Source organism: Myxine glutinosa, chromosome 13, assembly GCF_964187855.1.
Source record: "Myxine glutinosa chromosome 13, kmMyxGlut1.1, whole genome shotgun sequence".
Classification (NCBI taxonomy): Eukaryota; Metazoa; Chordata; class Myxini; order Myxiniformes; family Myxinidae; genus Myxine; species Myxine glutinosa.
This window is the reverse complement of record NC_136273.1, coordinates 17,595,862-17,612,773: the sequence shown is the minus strand read 5'-3', so window position 1 is coordinate 17,612,773 and position 16,912 is coordinate 17,595,862. Positions and strand designations below refer to the sequence as shown.

The 16,912-nt window shown below is 32.3% G+C and overlaps 1 protein-coding gene across 1 annotated transcript in view; it reads left to right on the top strand.

The window, feature by feature from the left end:
• LOC137438317 (serine/threonine-protein kinase BRSK2-like) overlaps positions 1-16,912 on the top strand; it is a 137,040-nt gene that overhangs the window by 95,013 nt on the left and 25,115 nt on the right. The gene's annotated exons all lie outside the window — the stretch shown is intronic.

Here is a 16,912-nt window from a genome sequence, read left to right as displayed (position 1 = left end):
CCTGATCATGTCGCCACCTGTATTGTCCTGCTGCTAATGCTACTGAACATGCACTCAGTGCATGCTGCACCATTCCCACACCTCCACACAAATAACATCTCTCCTCCTGCAACAACCCCCACAATCTCAGGTTTACTGGTGACGGAAGCACATCATACATTGCCCGCAACAGGAAATTCAACAATATTGGCTCCATACTCCAAATCTCTTGCCACTTCAACATCCTCACCTGCACACCTTCCCACCTAGTACAAGCACCTTGCTGTGCCTGACTGACTGCTTTCACATATCTCTCCTCCTCTTCCTTTCTTCTCACCTCCCTCTCAACCATCTTCCTCCTCTCTTTCACACATGCCTTTCCCCATCGCTCATGCTTCATCCACCCCAAGCCATGCTTCCCGTGCTGTACCATCCCCATGACCTCCTTCTGTTGCAACCACTCCTCCATCTCGTCCACCTCTGCTCTTGCATTCCACTTCCGACTTCTCTTCTTCTCTGGGAGAGCATTCTTTATCACTGCATCACTTGAATCCCGCAATATCAGGAACTCCCGCACCCTCCCGCACCGCAATATCAGGAACATTTTTAACCTTAAACTCCTCGGTTAATGATGTCAAGGGAAACTGGCGTCAGAATTTTTTCACACTTAGCCCCTCGCAGGAATTTGATTCCTGTTTATAAAATTTGTCGATGAATTGATCTTCAATGCACTTCTGCTTATACACACATACTTACGCATACATATACTTACGCTCACATTCGGGGTCTGCCTAGCAGGCACGTAAGACATCGGCCATTATAAAGCTCGCTGTGTTAAGTGTGGAAGGGTTCTGAGGAGATTGCGGCTGGCTCAATAGCGCAGTGGGCTGTTGACGCGTTATCAACGGAGGTCCGTGGTTCGAGCCCCGCATTGAGTCAGAATTTTTTCACACTTAGCCCCTTGCAGGAATTTGATTCCTGTTTATAAAAAAAAAAAAAAAAAAAAAAAAAAAAAAAAATATATATATATATATATATATATATATATATATATATATATATATATATATACAGATTTGGCATTTAATATGGAATATTTTTTTTTTCTTGACTTGGGTTTACTTTCTGAACTCGGTATATCAATCTGGTGAGTTTCTTTTACGCTTCGGTGATTTCTTTGTTAAAAGAACCATGTCACTGATTGTCTGTCGCAGCAAGAAGTCAATAACAGTATTATATCACAGGTAGCATGACAAAATGTACGGACAGGTACATTTGACGATTGGCTTCACAATCGGGTATATAAGGGTTGTTGCGTTCTGTATTAGTGGAAAACAACTGCTGCACTAGGCCGTTCAGAAATTATATGGTGTGAAATTTTGTTTTTATTTCAAAAACGCATACCCTCTAATTTTGTGAGGTTGGACATTATGAACAAATGTGACAACTTTCAGGTGGATCAGTATACATTAAGTGACAGCTCAAGTCATATGTAGAAATGAAAAAAGAAACAATTTTTCGGAAAACTAGTGATTTAATATAGCTTTCAATGCTTTACTTTTTAAATCATTTAATTACTCAAAAACATATTTTTCAATTAAGAAAATTATAAGTCATATGTCAAATGTTTTCACATGATATAAACCACTGTCTTTATCATATTAAGTAGATATCATTAGGTTGTGTTGTCCTCAAAGAAATGTTTCTTCAGTGGCTTTCTGATCAATTTCCTGTGTTGTTCTACCACTTGGAAGATGAGCTGACGCTGTTCTTCATCATGAGTGAGGGCAAGGTTGAAATCTGTAGCCAACTTTACGGCACGTTCAGCACAATCATTGACCACGCGTCGTGCAGAAACTTTTTCTTGGGCAAGAATATAGTCTTGATTCGAGCTCCATGTTTCAGGATCGCTTTTAAGGAACTCCTTTGACAACTTCAGAGCACAGAAGAGATTGAGAGACCTTGTCACAAACTCAGCTAGCTGCCTCCCTTTGAATGCGTGACTGGCAGGAACATGAACTCTTCTCACATCTTCTTTCATCTCAGGCTTTTCTAAGGAGATTACCACATCCGTTTTCACCTCCACTGCAATTTTGTCAGAGAAGAGAACTAAGCCAACCAAATCTTCACTCAAATACCATAGAAGTAGTGTATATATGTTGCTTCTGGGACACTCTCATTTTCCCATTGACTTACATGTTAATTTTTCCCCTCCCTCATTGCCCCTAAACACCTCTATTTCTCTCACCCTGTTCTTTACGAACCTTCTAACCTTTTGACATGTTATCCTTATTCATTAGACCACTTAAACAATGGTCCTTCTGTGTGAACCTGTGATCCTTCTGACCTTATGGACCTTCTAACCTTTTACTCTTAATATCATCTGGTGAATCATCTTTGACCCACTCAAACAACGACCCTACAAATATTTGTTTATGCGTGGGAAATAATTTAATTATCTTGCCACTCCCTTCACCATCTAATATATTAACAAAAAAGATGTTTGAGTTTGGTTCTTTATTAAGATATTTTAACTGAGCTAAGATAAAATGGTAAACCTCCCTCAATGTTCTTGTTTGAGCACCTCCAGTGCCACATACCATTTTTAAATTAAAGTATATATTTTCCTGGCAACCATCAAAGTTTTCCGTCCACTCAAAAATATTTCCGTCTTTTTTACCCTATTCACCGGTATTTAAATTAATTCTCTTATTTGTTTTGTAAATTTTTTTACCAGTTGTCTTTTCAATTATACCTATTTGATATTTTTCACATTCGTTATGTTTACCATTTATATACCAAGGTTGATTACACCTCCACTCTTTAGTCTGGTTGGTACTTGGTTCTATCATTTATATAATAGTAAAAAGGCGGCGGTAGCCCGTTAAAATTCCTAACCCCCCTTTTTAACTTATCACTTATATACTTATATAACCATAAGGGAGACTATCAATTCCATTTTCTAAAATAAACCTCTTATCATCAAAAGCCCCCAATGCTTTCTTATTCACCTCTTCTGAATATAATTTATGTTTATAACTTCTTATTCCATTAATCTTTCTAAACTCTTCTTTCTTTGTTGTTAAACAGTTATAATAATCCTTAAAGTTTATTGTTTCTTTAATGACATTTTTCTTTATGCCTTTTAACTTCTTATCAGTTTTTTCAACGTTATTCACAATGTATTTATAAGCATAAGCCTTAGACCTCAATCCCACAAATTCACTCATGACATTTCCTCCTAATTCATCCTTAAACTTTCCAATCACCTTTTTATTTTTAGAAGAGAACAACTCACTCTCTGGACTGTAATTACTAGTGTCATAGATATTAATGTCCTTTTTCATGTCTGAATAAACATCATCAGTATTAATTTGCAAAATAAAACTATCTGTATCCATATAAAGTAGATGAACATCATTTTGATATTTCTTCCTCAAGTTATTATAAAAGTAATCATACATTAATGACTTTGATAAATCAAGAATTGATGTTCCAATATAAATAGGTTTGTCCATTTCAATACTCTCTTTAATCAAATGGATCGCACAAAAGTTCTCAGTAAAGACCTCAGCTCTAGTAAAACTCGGTCTATTAATTAATTTTGATGCTTGTTTCCAAGATGTTGATAGTCTGATATTTTGTCTTTTTCTCACATTTTCCATGGTCTTACCAAAGACCGCATTATTCATCAATTTATAAAAGTCTTTCTCAAAATCTGTTTTTGACTGTTCTTCTTTGTGTATTAAAATCAATGTACTCCTTCAACCGATGACTTTGATTGAACTTTAGAACCCTATGGATCTTCTCTACTCTTAGACCTTTTGATAAATATTGTCGCAAATTTCTTTGGTGTAGAACATAATTTTTCTTGTTATATAATGTAGTAAGTAATTTTTCTGTTGATTCACCTATATTAAATGATTGTTGATAATCACTTAACCACTCCTTCTTTGGACTTTCCTTTTCACAAGCAAATGGGAGATCTTTGTGTAGGTTATGAAGTTCCTCTGGATATTTCAAATCGACCTCAAAATAATAACCAACCTTTGAATCATCCAATTCTTTTTGTGTAGAGATACATACATCTTGTAAAACCTTTTTGTAATCTTTTTCCTTTACCCATCTAAGTTTTCCATAAGGAAGAGCCTGAGACATTGCCCAGCCATACAGGTTGTTCGCATCATAATACATCAAGTAGGAGCTCTCTACCGATGGATCATAATTTGGAATGTACTTGTTATTTGCTTTAGCATATCTCTTTGAACAGACTTGTGAAATTCCTCCTCTCTTTGCCTTTTCAATCATCAAAAGCATATCAACATCGGTTATCAAATCCAAAGCTTGTTTTGTCATTTTTAACATCGCGCTCCAAGCCAATCCAGGAGCAGTGTAATAGTGAGCAGGATCCAATCCATATCCAGAATGACAGATTGTTCTGAAAGCCTCAAACACATCAGCCAACAAAAGCACATCAGTTTTGAGGTACAAATCGTGATACTCACAAAGATTCTTAATGTTATATTTTTTCCAAACATTTTGTGCGTGTACATAATCTTTATCAGATATATGACTATTATTTAATTTGTTATATAAATTTTCTTTTAAAGGAAGTTGTGTTTCATTGAATCTCTCAAATGAGCCCATATAGTCATAGGGGTAAATTCCCTTTTGTGTTAGAAAATCTTTATCTAAAAAATACTCTGAAAGACATGGAAACTTTTTTAGATTTTGAACCAAGTTAGCCAATGGACTTGCCATGAATTTAAATGTATCAAGAAATCTGATATGAGTAATAGGAGATGTGTGAATTGTTTTTGTGAATGAAATGTATTTCTGATCCGTGTTTGGAATTGCTGAGATACTTCCAGAAGTCTTTGAGAGTTCCTTGATAAATAGATGTGTATCATAATGAGCGTTGTTATGAAGAAAGACAGGAATGAAAGAGGGGAGTTGATAATTAATATTACAACTTTGATGAGCCGGACCTCTATATTTACCAGTGAGATGACAATGGTCTCTAACCTTTAGACCTTTACCAATTTTCTCCTCACAAATATGACAGACATTGTTTTTTATAAATTCCCTTTTTTCTTTACTTGTTAAGGACATTGGTTTATTGGTTTCTCTCATTATCTTGGTTAATCGAACACAGTCTTTTTCTAGTCGTTTCACAAACTCCTCTGGGGTATTTGAGCCTCTATACATCTCTAACTTGTTATATTTATCACCAACGGATGATTTGATATAATAACAAAAACCACAAGGAGTATGTTTTTGATATTTATTTGTGTATGATTCTTTTGGATCTGGAGAAGCAGTATCAATTTTTTCTAAAATACTTTCAAAATCAGCATATATAACAAATGGATGTTTTATTGTTTTCTTTTCATCTTTGAATGTGATCTTTGAGTCTTTTTTAGGCATGTTGATTACCGTTGATTTATGTTCACCACAATAATTTGAATGTTTATCTAATCTTTCTTGTGTATGGAAGAAGTTAAGACAACGCATACAAATATATATTTTATTTGTTCTTTTACATACTTGTGGTTTTATTAATTTTGTAATATCTTTGATGTATGTATAATGTGAATTTTCATCTGAATTAAAATATAGAAGATTAATATGAGTTTGTTTACAATTGTCAGAAAGCTTTAAAACCTGAATGTTGTTTGTTTCTGTTAGACCATAAACATTAACTGATAAATTATTCAACTTTTCAAATTTAGGAATATCATTTAAAGTCATCGGAAACTTTAGATCTTTCGTATTTAATGTATTCTCATATTTTTTATAATGAGATACTCTTTCATCATGAAAATGTGGAGGATGTAAGTGTGCTAGAATAGACCAGAGAAAACATTTATTGTCTTTATTTTTGATATTGATAACTGCTTTTCTATTTTTGATAACACTGGGTAAATCAATGTAAGAAGAAGCTTTTAGAGGATCTGATTTAAGAATATGAATGTCTATGTAAATAATTTTTCCTATATTGAATCCACTTCCTACGATTGAATTATCCACATCTTGCTCTTGTTTAATAAGTTCATCATAGACTCCTGATGTTTTAAAATCTTGATATGAAGATATAAAGTGTGGCTCAGTTCTCATGTATGGTGTATCTATAACTCCTTCGTCCTTTGTCATTTCTAATTTTACTCCCATATAAAATTTAAGTGGTTTCATTTGTTTAAGTGTTTTTTCAATCAACGTTTGAACAGCAGGTTTAACTATTTCTACAGCATCAACTATAGACTCTGGTTCAGGAGGTTTGAAGTTAAAGACTCTTATTTTAATATGTCCTTTGAATGCACCATCAGAGTTTTTAATTTTGACATAAACAATGACATAAATGACATAAACAATTTGACATAAACATAAACAATTTTGACAAGTGTTTGTTAGTTTTAAGATGGGCTTTAAACCCCTTCTTGAGGATGGTTGTTTTACAGACCTTACAATGTTTTGTTTTAGGTGGAAGAGGGGAAAGTTTGTTAAGAATGTTGTATGTATGTTTTGCGGTGAGAATATGTTGTTTATAATATTTTACTTCCTTCTCGCAAGTATCACAATAAACCATATTTATAGCGTGAGAAAACGTGGTGTTTTATATATATCACTGTGCTTAAAAGAAAACACTTTTGAGCTTTACAGCTCCGTTTTATATATATCGCTGTGCTTAAAATAAAACACTTTTGAGCTTTACAGCTCCGTTTTATATATATCGCTGTGCTTAAACTAAAACACTTTTTCACTCAGAATCATCTAAGTCATAACTATCACATGAATACTCAGAATCATACTCAGTCATCAATAAAGCTACTCTCATAACTATCATTTGAGCACAAACTATTAGTATCATAACTATCATCTGTGTTCAATGAAATACTATCATCACCATCGTCCGAGTTCAATGAAATACTATCATCACTATCGTCCGAGTTCAATGAAATAGTAAAATCTTCACTGCTGTAATGACTCATATTTAATTAGCAGAAAAAACATTTCCATCTATACCAATATACTTTCTTTCATTAACGGATTCAATCTCTACATTTTTAATATCAAAAGTTATCTTTAAATAATCTCTAACTATCATAGAACGAAATGACATTTCACCAGAAATATTAACATCATTCATTTTACTTAGATCTACACCCTTTGGATTATTAAAGTAAATACAAATTTCTCCACGAGTATTGTTGATGGTCTTATCATTCTTTTTCAAAGTATCGTGGTCAATCACTTTTTCAAGCTTTGAATAAATTGCCAGGAGTAGAGGAGAAACTTTTGTTAGATTTACTTTAATGGATGTCTTTCCAGGTATAGTTAGAGCTCTTCCTTTAAATGAAATAGAGGGGCTCATGTTATTTTCCATAACTGGTTTTACCCAAAAATTTCCATATTTATCTTTGTTCAATTTAACATCTTTAACATATTTTTCAATATCTTTCACTGAAGTAGAGATTGATTGAAATTTGTCTTTTGTGCTTTGAAACATTGTATTTATTAATGAATAAACTTGCGTTTAGTTTAAGTAAAAATTTACCATATAAATATGATAAGTTCTGAAGGATATTTAGAATTTCCAGACTCTCCATATGATAAATTAGAGAATTGTCCGGCTTGTGATAGAATAGGGCTTAATAATGAGGGTTCATATAAACAATGTATTTTCTGTGATTTAATTTTAATTAATGATAATAAAAAATATAAAAAAATATATAACTCTTTTAAATTAGAACCAAAAATGAATTACTTTACAAGATTAATAAGAGAGATGAATGTTAAGTATTGTGATGATAATACACCATTTCTTTCAAGGGAAGAGACTATTTGTATTGAGGAAATGTATAAGGGTTTAATGATATTTATTATTCAAAATAATTTTAATGGAAATGTTAATACAAGATACTATATAAATAAAATAATGAATTATTTTGAAATTAAACCCGAACTCAGGATAAAATATAGAGTTTCTAAAATAGCTCAAAAAAAGTTAGATGACATGTTTTCCAAATATATAAATGAATGATTTTTTACCCGTTTGGGAAAATAAGATAAAGTTTAATAACCATAAAAACATTCCAAATTCATTAAGATGTCTAATAGTTGGTTCAAGCGGATGTGGAAAAACCTGTTTACTTTTAAAGATGATCCTTGGTCCTAATTTTTTAGATTATGATAATTTAATAATTTTTACAAAGTCTAGTTTTCAACCCGAGTATCAACTACTCTCACAGGGTTTTAATGCAGGTCTTAAAAAGGAAGACATTATCGGTTTATTTAAACTTCAAAACAAACTAAATGATTATAATATTGAAGATATAATACAATTATTTTGTGATACACAGAAATCAAAATCGAAACCAAAACCCATAACTTGTATTCTCAGTGATAATACGGATGATATACTTTCACCTCAAGATTTAGATAAATCAAAAAAGAACCTCGTCATCTTTGATGATTGTGTTAATGAGAGAAACCAAACAGTAATGGATAGCTACTATACAAGAGGGAGACATTCTTCTTGTAATTGTATATATCTTAGTCAATCATATTTTCAACTCCCTCGACGCTCAATAAGAAACAATGCCAATACTTTTATTTTATTTAAGTTAAATTCAATAGATGTAAATATTTTTTGGAGAGATAATTGCTCTACGTTATGTAGTAAAAAAGAATTTGAAAATTATATGAAACACACGATTGAAAAATATAAATATATTGTTGTGAAACAAGATGAGATATTAAAGGATGTATTTTTATTTTAAACATAATTACATATATAAATGATAACTATTATTATTAATCTTGTGGGTAAATCTGCTTCAGGAAAGAACTTTCATAAATCTAAACTCTTGAATAGTAAAAATGAAAAGATTGTAAGTTTTTTTTTAAAAACACCCTATGATTCGTTTTGTGAGTACTACAACCAGAGCAAAGCGACCAGGAGAAGTAGAAGGGAAAGATTATTACTACATTTCAATGGAGGAACATATGCGATTGAGGAACGAATGTCAAATATTTGAGGAGGTCTCTCTTGGTTCTACAAAATATTCACATTGCAAGAGTGAGTTAAATAAAGTAAAATCTAATGGTCTTGGGATTTTAGAAACTAATCCTGAAGGAATGAGACAAATTATTAAACAATTGTGTGGTGATGGAGTTAAGATTTTATCATTCGGTTTTGATATCGATGAGGAGACTCAACGCAAACGTATGAAAAGCAGAGATACAAGTATTAGTGAAGAAGAAATAACAACTCGTATTAATACCAATAAAGAATTTGATGAAATATGTAAAGAAAAGGATTTATTTCAACACATTTACTATAATGACAAAGAAAAGGAAAATTTTCCCATTGACCTTTACAATTCATTAAATGATATTTTTCAATAAATAAATACAGAAAATGAATACCAAAGAAAGAGCAAGAAAGTTTAAAGAACATCAAGAGTTGGTTTCAAAAGTTGTAAAGCAACAGGAAGAGATAAAGAAGAAACGGAGACAGAAACTAACTGGTGAAGAAGCCTTTGAAAGAAAACAAGAGAAATTTTTTAAACCGCTTTTAAAAACTCAACACCCTACAGTTCCCACGGTAGAATTTACTCCGAAAAAACTTCAAATGCTCAAAGATTTTAGTCAGATAACAAAACAAGAACTTGGAAAATTAGAATATAATGATGAAGAATTATTTCAGAAACTTGAGGAGGTAAATCAACCCCCTAATTATGTAGTGGAAGCTCTTCAAAACAATGAATATTTGGCAGATTCAAAAACCAGAGCAGGTCTCATTCCAACAGAAGAACCAGCAGTGTTCCATCTTGTGAAAGAAAACGTATTGATATTTAATGATGAATTGATGTTCTTGAGTTCTACTCAACCAAATGTTAAATTAACTCCAAGATTAATGTTTCTTCTAACAAACCCCGGATTCAGCGGTTCAAAATATTTTGAGGAACCACTTGATATGGAAAGAGAGGAAGATAGGGTATATATTGAGTTGCTAAATGCACTTGATTATGGAGTTTCTGTTGCTGGTAAAAGTAAGAAGAATGAGAAGGAGAAACATATTATTGATGCTTTAAGTAAGCTTGGTTCGGGTGTTAGTTTTCTTCCAAATGACCCATCACAATTAGTTAATAGGCTATTATTGTTGTTAGGTAGTAAGAAGGCTGGAAACAACAATTGTTTTAATGAATCCTCAGCCATTTTAGATCAGTTGATGAATATGAAAATAATTAATAAATGTCAATACAAAGATATTTTATTAGATATTAAATAAGATGAGAAGCACAATTCTTAGTTTTAATTTCACAACGAGCGATTACACAGCTTCATTCCCTTACCCACTACAACTTGACCCCCTTACCTCAGATGAGGCATCTTTATTGTCGATGGAAACTTATAATACCTTGTTTAATATCACAGAGAAAAACAACAAGTTTAGTTATAATCCAGGAAGTGGATATAAAACTATAACCGTTTCACCTGGAGCTTACGAGATTTCTCAAATATCTTCAGAAGTCTCTCGCCTTATGAAAGAAAAAGGTGATGAACCAAAAAATATTGTAATAGATATTCAAAAACACACTTCCAAAATCAACTATTAAACTTAAAAATAATTATAAAGTTGATTTCACGATTGAAAATTCGTTTAGAGAGCTATTGGGTTTCTCTTCAAAAAAGATTGAAAATAACGGGACGTTTTACAGTGATAATGTTATCCAAATATCCTCCGGTATAAATTCAGTATTAATTCATTGTGATTTGATTGATGGTGCTTATAACGATGGAATAAGAACAAATACAATATTTTCATTCAGTGCATACTCAACCCCGATTGGTTATAAATTTAATATGGAACCAAAAAATCTTGTCTATTTACCTGTGTCAGGAAAAACTATATACAGAGTAAATTTTAGGATAACCGACCAAGATAATCGTATGATATCCTTTAATGATGAAATTATATCCATCAGAATTCACCTACGTGAAGTTTTTCAATAAATAAATAATGGTTATTGTGAGAAAACACGAGTTGGGAAAATATAAAATAATTACAGGGGAGGGCATGTACCTTTCACCATACTATACAAGGTATGTGGGTAGAGGATACTATAAACCAAAGAGACAACGGGGTGTGGGTCATCAATTTCGAAATAAAGGAGATGGGATAATTGATACTCTAATGGGTATTGGTTCAACCATCCTTAAACATAAAGACCTAATTGGTTCAACTGCTTCTGCCGTGGGCTCCGTTGCGGGTGCTATAAAGAGTATAAAAGATGCTCAAAAGGAGTCTCATAAATTACAAGCAATCAAAGAAATAAAAAAAGGTAAAACTCAACTATCTTCACAAGAACGACAAAAAATCATTAAAATACTTGGGTCAGGGTTTCAACGATTTTAATACTATATAAATACAAGTATGGAAGCGATTGATAGTATCTATGATTTGGATGATACAATTATCATTTCAAACTCCACGAAAAAGGAAGACTATTTTAAGGTAAATGCTATAACAGGAACAGACTGGAATTCAAACGGAACAAAAAGTTTTGAAATAAATAATCAACAAACTTACTTGAATATAGCTGATAGTTTCTTGCTGTGTAAATTTAAATTCACTAAGGCTGCGAATAATACTAATGCTACACTCGTAAATGATTTCTTCTGGAAAATGTTTGATAGTGTTCGCCTGTATATTGGAACACAAGAGGTTGAAGCGGTTGATTGTCTCTGCTACATCTGAAATGATGAAATTTACACTATATTCGTTTGGTGATAGAATGGGTAAGGGAGCTGTTGAAGGTTTTATTCCTGATATGTCAACGGGTACAAACACAGACCCTGGTTATAGTCAAAGGAAGGCAATGTATAATGATGACACAAAACCAGAGAATAGTTTTACCATAGCAGTACCTCTGAAAGGTATATTTGGATTTTGTGATTATGACAAAGTTTTGTATGGTCTTAAAATTAGATTTCAACTACAAAGGAATGATAATGTAAATAGGTTGCTTTTTGGGGTTGAAAATGCTTTTGGAGACAACAATAAATTTGTTATTAATGATTTGTGTTGGTATATCAGTGAATATACTCCTAATCTTAAAACGAAAGAGATGTTAAATAGAAGACTTAACTCAAAGAAACCGCTAAATGTATCATACCTTAAAAGAAGATGTCAACACGTTAAACTGGAACACACTACCTACACTTGGAATTTGGGTGTTCTTCAAGGAAAGCCACAATACCTCTGTCTCATTTTTTAAAAACCAGATGGAGAGGACGGTACTAATAAGAATAATGCGCTGAGTGATAATGCTAAGGTGAAACAACTTCGGGTTTCTCTTGATGGCACATTTTATCCGCGAGATAGATTGGAAATTGATTGGGAAAAAAATGATTATGCGGAAGCCTACAAGTCTTACCAAAAGGTGTGTGAAAGCAACGGTAATAATGATCCTATTTTGGATATGGTTGCGTTTCAAAAACTTTATACAATCTATGCAATTGACCTGAGTTCTCAAAAGGAAACTATAAAGTCTAATCGAGTGGATACTTCTCTATACATTGAAAGAGGGGAGAGTGAAGAGGTTAATGCATATTGTTTGCTCTTGGAGGAAACAGAATTACAGATTAATACAGATAATGGTGTTATGATTAATATCACATAGGTTTTTTCTCATAAATAAATGGTTGGGGTATATGTTAATCAAATCAATCTTAATAAATTAACATCTTGTATTCAAAATCAAAAGCCTTGTATTATTAATGTTAATACAATTCAAAGAAAAGGAGCTGTAAGAATTGATGTTTTACTCACACACACACAAGTAAAAACACTAAATGATGTTGGATCACTTAAAATTAAAATGACGAAACCTATGTTAAAGAAATATTCAATAGACGAGTCAAGAGGAGGATTTCTCCCGTTTCTAATTCCTTTATTTGCTGATTTAAGTGCGGCGGGAGCATTGACTGGTGGTATTTCAGCAGCGGTAAAAACTGCTAACGAAAGGAAGGCACAACTAAAAGCTCAAAAAGAATTGGAAAGACATAACAAGGAGTTGGAGAAACAAATTAGTGGAAGTGGTGTAATTGTAGATTTTGCTCAAAAACTTGAAAGTCTACCTGATAAAGCTAGATTGTTGGTTGGAGATATGCTTTCCTCTATCGCTCAAGCGGGTGTTAAACTAACTAAACGGGGTAATGGATTGTATCTTTCTCATAAATAAATGGATAAATGGTTTAAACAATTTGGAAAGAATACAACGTCAAATATAGAACTAGCTAAGTATTGTAAAACACTAAAAATTGATAATGTGGTTATTTGTATGAGAGATGAATTAATACATATAAATAAGAATACAAAGAATATTATTATGAATTTAGACACACAGAATGGTTCTCATTGGGTTTGTATTCATAATAGTCAGGATAAATATTATTTTGATAGTTATGGTATGCCACCACCTGTTGAAGTAATACAATTCTTACAGAATGGTGTTTATCAAACATTTCAAGTTCAAGAAATTAATTCTAAATGTTGTGGTCAATTATGTTTATATGTATTATTTCAACTCAACAATAATGAAAATTTTTATGATATCATTTTTAATCTAATATAAATGACTTATGTTGGAAAAGATGGTTCTATCTTTGGAAAATCCTCTCAGGATATTGATTTATCAAATTATTATACAAAGGCACAGGCTGAACGACAAAAATATAGTGTAAGTAAAAATATTAATATGAAGAATACTTATAAATTAATCAATTATCCAAACCCTACAGATGCGAATGACTTAATTAGATTAAGTGATTTATCACAATATATATTTTTAAAGAAAACAGCACGTTTTGTTAAACAAGTAAAATTTACAACCACAACACCTGGTTATACTGACCATACACCTTTCCTCATTGAATTTAACTACCTGCTTACAATTGAATTTTATAAAGAAGGACATATAGTTAAAATGCGAATTAATAAATGGGGGTATGATATGCCTGATTTAGGGTATAATTGGTCTTTTTCAATAAACATAGAAGACCTACATGATTTTAATCAGTCTCGTAAAGAAGAATATTATCCACTTGGTGAGGATAAGGATTTATGTGGAAGTACAATTAATAAACAACAAATACATGGTTTTAAGAAAAGAAAAATATATGATAGTATAGCGATGGTTAGCATGACAAAGAAGGAAGGTCATGAGATAAGGATAGAAAGCCAAGGAATACAAACCAATTTGGTAGTGGGAAGATGGGGTGGTATTACCTGTCATAATATTAATCTCACATATATTTCTGATACATAAATGGCAGGAAGAAGACTACAAGAGAATTATAATTTTTGTATTCAAGGATACCTACAAGAAAAGGGTGCTCGGTATTACATACCTTATGATTTGGAGCATATACATGGGAATTTTGTCATTAAAAACTGGCCTTATACTGATATTGTTAAACCCACAAATAGAGACTTGTTTAAAATATTAAATAAAAATGAACTTCTCAAAGTTATGAAATATAAAACTCTTTTAGAAATCGTCAACAAATCTTATTGGTATCCTATTATGAGAAAAATAATTATAGATACAAGAATATCTCAAAATCCAGATGAGTATATGTATAATATTCTTTGGGGTTCAAACTCAAGGGTAGCAAGGGATGAGGAAGGAGTTGAAGAAGAGAAGGAGGAAAGAAAGAAAAAGGAGAAGAAGGAAAGGGAGAGGGAGGAGAAGGAGGAGAGGGAGAAAAAGGAGAAGGAGGAAGGAGAGAAAAGGGAGAAGGAGGAAAGAAAGAAAAAGAAGAAGGAGGAGAAGGAGAAAAAGGAGAAGGAGGAGAGGGAGGAAAGGGAACAAAGAGAGAGGGAGGAAAAATATAAAAAGATGGAAATCAGTGAGATTCGTAAAAGATTGAGTGTATTACAGCAAATAAATCGATCTCAACGCACCGAAGAGGAAATTAAAGAATTAACAACTCTTATGAAGATAATGGTTTCAAAAATAACAACGTCAATGTCTTCAATTTCAGGGAGGAGATTTAAACGAGAAAGTGGTGAAGAAGAAGAAGAAGAAGAAGGAAAAGATTATGTGATTGATGATGTTGGTGTCATTGACTTTAGTTAGTTTTTATTTGTAAATAAATGGAGGAGAGAGTGAAGGCATTCCTTAGGATTCTTTATGTTTTAAAAATTAAGATAGAAATGTATATGTTAAAAACCAAAAAGGTTTTGATACTCTGTCGGAATTTTTCTGATAAATAAATATGAGTTATTGTCTCAAATGTAAAAAGAAAACTAAATCTAAAAATATCTCTTATGTTAAAGCTAAAAATAATAGAGTTTATCAAAAAGGAATATGTCAAGTGTGTGGCTCTAAAAAGTGCCAATTCATCTCACCTAAAAGAGGAGGAGATATACAAAAGTTTCTGTCAGGAAGTAAATTTACAACAACTGGAATTCCAGGGGAATTACACCTTCCAGGGTATTCTTTCTGTGGTCCAGGAACAAACCTGGATAAAAGATTAGATGAGGCTGACAATCCTAAACCTTGGTCTAAACCTACAAATAGGGTTGATGAAGTGTGTATGAAGCATGATATTGCTTATGGGAAAACCACTACGTTGACTGAAAAACATAAAGCCGACAGCGAAATGTTGTATAATTTGTCTTTGATACAAAATCCAACGTTGAGAGAGAAAGTTGATAGGTTTATTGTGAGAAATTTGATAAATGCTAAATTGAAACTTGGTCTTGGTTATTCCTCAAAAAACTATTAGGCTCTAATGATGTCATCAAGACTGAGGAGCTTTTGGCTGAAGAATTACACAAACCTATAATCACAAAGTTTAAAAGAAGGAAGGTTTATTCTAAATACACCGACCACATATGGTCCGCTGATTTAATTGAATTGAATAATGACAGGGGATACAGGTATGCTTTAACCGTTATTGATTTGAGGAGTAGATTTGCCTGGGTTGTCCCTTTAAAAAATAAAAGGGGTGATACTTTAATGTTAGCCTTTAAGCTAATATTTGATCGGGATAAAAGGAAACCAAAGAAGTTATGGACTGATGAGGGAACAGAGTTCTATAACAAAATATTCATGAAATTTCTTGAGGGGAAGGGTATTAAATTATACAGCACCTTTAATGAAGGAAAGGCAGTTGTTATTGAGCATTTTAATCGTACTTTAAAAGAGAAATTATATAAAAAATTCACACAACTCGGTTCTCAAAAATGGGTGTATTTAATTCAGGATATTGTAGATAATTACAATAATACAGTTCATTCATCAACAAAATCAAAACCATTGGAAACATTTACAAAATTAGAATATGAAAAGGAGATTAATTTGAGAAAGCCCAAGTTTAAAGTTGGTGATATTGTAAGAATATACAAATGGAAAAGTCATTTTGAGAAAGGTTATACACAAAAATGGACTCGTGAATTATTTAAAATCATTGATGTAATGGATACAGTCCCTTGGACCTACAAATTATATGATTTAAATGGAGAAGAAATCTTGGGTTCATTTTACTCGCAAGAATTACAAAAAACACAAGTAAGCAGATAATACCCTTGAAAATAATAAATAAATAAATAAAATGTAATGGGGATACGTTTTTAAATCTGTGAACCCCAAACACAGAATCCCACAACTTTTTAGTTGGGGCTTAACTTTTGTGTGTGTATAATGGGGATACGTTTTTAAATCTGTGAACCCCAAACACAGAATCCCACAAATTTTTAGTTGGGGCTTAACTTTTGTGTGTGTATAATGGGGATACGTTTTTAAATCTGTGAACCCCAAACACAGAATCCCACAACTTTTCAGTTGGGGCTTAACTTTTGTGTGTGTGTGTGTATGTGTGAGTGAGTCATAATAATATACAAACCCTAACCCAACCC